At 42.6% G+C, this 3,538-nt stretch overlaps 1 non-coding gene across 1 annotated transcript; it reads left to right on the forward strand.

Moving 5' to 3' along the window:
* Positions 1-558: 558 nt before the first annotated feature.
* LOC121746311 lies at positions 559-665 on the forward strand. Its single transcript, XR_006039011.1, has one exon. It is a non-coding gene; the product is annotated as a small nucleolar RNA R71 (small nucleolar RNA).
* Positions 666-3,538: the final 2,873 nt, after the last annotated feature.

Raw genomic sequence — 3,538 nt, forward strand, 5'->3', positions numbered from 1 at the left:
TAACCCGGCGGTTGAGTGTTGTTCCTCCATTGATTTCCCGAGTTGTTGCTAGGACCAGCCTGATTCCATCCCGTTTGTTGAGGCCTCCAATTTTGCTGATTGTTGTATTGGTTGCCTTGATTGAACCCTTGGCGATTGTTGCCAATATAGTTCACATCTTCCGCAGGTGGTCCTTGAAGACTTGGGCACTGATCAGTATGGTGCCCACCTTGGCACAACCCACATCTCATCACCGTCACAGCTTGGGGTTGAGGAGTCAGTTGAAGGGATTTAACTGCCTTCGTCATCGACAACATCTGGGTGCTAATGTCCGCCAGTTGAGCCTCAATTGCAGTCACTCTTTCCGCATCCTTTGTAGCACCAAATGTATCTCCCATCTTATCGGTCGCTCTTCTCGGATTATGCCAATTCCTTTGGTTGTTCGCCAACCTTTGGAACAGGGCTCTCACTTCCTCGTGAGTTAAGTCGTCCAAGTTCCCATTAGAGCCTGCAGTCACCAAGCCCGTGCCTTCATTATTGAGTCCCTTGTAGAACTTGAGTAGCTCATGCCCTGGAGCAAGACCATGGCTCGGGCATTTCCTAAGCAATTCAGTGAACCTCTTCCACGCTTCCGCAAAAGACTCATCATATTTCTGTCGGAAGGTAGTGATCTCCTCTCTCAACTTCTCAATCTTCATCGGAGAGTTATATTCCAGGAGGAACAACATCTTCAACTCTTGGAATGTGGCTATGTTGTATCCCGGAATAGAATCATACCATGCCCGTGCTTTATCCCCCCAGAGAGAATGGGAATAAGACCCTCTTGATCAGATTGTGTTCCACATTCGGGGGTCTGTGAGAGTTCGTCAACTCGTAGAAGACATTGAGGTGGCTCACCGGGTCCTCATCATCCCGTCCATGGAAAAGATTCCCCCCATTCACCAAACTAATATAGTGAGGTGGAATGTTCACGTTGTCATTCGCGTAGGCGAATTCTCCTAGAAAGTCGACTCCCGACCTGAGAGTGTCACCAAACCTCACCGCGGGTGGTGGAATCTCATTGTTCTCAGCCATTGATTCAGCTTCTAGATCACTGTCACTACTCTCAAATAATGGGTTATCTCTGATTGGACTCGGCGAATCCTGTTGAATTTCAAACCCGGTTGAACTTCCTGACCCTTTCCTTCTTTGATAACAGAGTAATCCGAAAGGTGGTGTACCCTGAGATCTCGTGTGCATTCACGACTTTTTTTTTTTTTTAATTTTAACCTACACAACAGCAAAGAAACCAACACAACACAACATATATCCCAAGACTACCGAAAGCGAGACCTCTCGACAACTTCGGGGTAAGTCCTATAAATCGTGTGTGCTAGTGTGCAAACAAAACTACCTAAAAACTAAACTAAGAGTTAGCTAAATATTACCTAACACAAAACACTCCTTCGTCTTCAAGTCCGGACGTGGTAGATGGCTATCACACCGTAGAACACGAACAAAGTACCTATAAAACTCAAAAAGAAAAATCAAACAAAATAAAATATAAACTAAAACAATTAAGCATAAACAAGCTATTGCCTCCCCGGCAGCGGCGCCAAAACTTGATGTGATATTTTAGAGTTCTTAATCAATGTATAAAGATTATCAAGTTCAATTATTTTAACTCTAATAATACTACACTACTGCAAGAATACAGTATCGTAGTAGTATTTCAAGTGTCGATCCACAGGGAGGCGAGATTGCTTACACTTAATATGACTACACAAAGCATATAAAGATTTTGTTTTGATTTTGAGATGGTTAACTAACTTAAGCTACTAAAATGAGATTTTTAACACGAGAAAAAGAAGTCACTCCAATTTGCTCTCTAAGCTTGCGTTGTTTTACACCATTTACAACGAAACATACGACGGGATTATAATTATCAACCTAATCGTGTGCACTGAACATGTCTACGACGTATAGTTCACAGTCAGCTGAACACTTGTTCCATGAACCAACTTTCAACGACATTTAATTCCTGCGGATGCGCGGGAACAAACGTCGTCTACTATAATTACTTACCTAATCCACTATCAATTTATCCCCTGAACAGTTCTAATTCGATAGCACACCAACAATCAATCAATCCTAAACTATGTTAAAGAGACAATAGTTAAGGAATTAACAACACTACATCTTTAGCAAGAAAACGTAGAGTTTAATCAAAGCAAACATTGTTGGTATCAAAACACATGATTCGATGGTGCGAAAACATTCATACAAGCCTAGATTACAACTTGGAGCAACATAGAGAGCTTAGCCTAAAAACATGGTGAAATATGCAACAAAAACCGTAGGAAGCATGCTCTCGTTGAGTGGAATTGGGATATGGAGACGGATCGTCGGAATAATGGTCGAAACTTCTCTGAATTCGTCACAATCCTAGTCAACCACTTTTCCTCAATTTTTGTTCAAAAATTAATTGCCCTCTGCCCAACGTCAACCTCTTCTTTTTCCTTTTCCAAAAATGTCACATCCACTCCTTCACGTCCTCCCTTTCTTTTCCCTGACACCTTTTTCTTTCTTTTCTCCCCCTTTCTCGCCAAAAACTCCTCTCTCCTCTCTCTCAAACTGCCGAAAGAAACTGCATTTGCAGTTATAATTAAATCACCCGGCCGGGTGGTATTTTTGGGCATAAAATTAACCCGGCCGGGTGGCCACTTTTGAGAGCTTTCTGCACAGCTTTTCACCCTCCGAGTTTCCTTCTTTGTTTCACCATTTACTCCTCTTCCTACACCATAAAACACACTTTTGCAAGCATCAAACTATATAAATCATGTAAAGTTATGGAAATAACAATGTAAATTTGATTCACATCAGTACTATTGCAAATTTGATGTGATAATGACACATTGATTTACGGTTTGTATGATTTTTATTTTCCCTGCCAACAGTTCGAGTTTGACGTCATACATCCCAATAAATGGAATGACGTCATTTCCAAAATAAAGAGTTCGTGATATTTGAGAATAGTTAGAAATGTGACGTCATCTTTAAAATTGGTTTAATTGAGAATCCACTATAGGCGGACGTCCAAATAGCCCGCCCCGTTTTTTTGTCTATAGCTTCAAATTTTTTGTCCACAACTCCAAATTTTTGTTTCCGTCATTATAGGCGGACACTTCCAATAGTCCCACAATTTTATAACCAATTTTTATTTTAATTTTAAAACAAAATACATGTACATAATCCCTCAATTTACAAAACTCAAACATATCCGGCTCCATTTCCGCCGAATCCCCCTGCTCCGCCTCCCTGATTTCGTTAGATCTCTCTCAAAACTCCATCTCCGGCGAGCTCTCCGACCTGGCCAGCCTCGCCGCCTGTTCCTCCCTCTCCCTCCTCAACCTCTCCGCCAACACAATCAACCAATCCCCCCACTCTCCCCCACGCGCCGCCGCGTTTTCCTCCCTCAAAACCCTCGATCTCTCCCACAACAACATCTCCGGCGACTCCGCCGCCTCGTGGCTGCTCTCCGCCTCCGCATTCCCCTCATCCAGCAATTGTCGCTCCAATT

This window comes from Salvia splendens, chromosome 8 (genome assembly GCF_004379255.2).
Source record: "Salvia splendens isolate huo1 chromosome 8, SspV2, whole genome shotgun sequence".
NCBI classification, from domain to species: domain Eukaryota; kingdom Viridiplantae; phylum Streptophyta; class Magnoliopsida; order Lamiales; family Lamiaceae; genus Salvia; species Salvia splendens.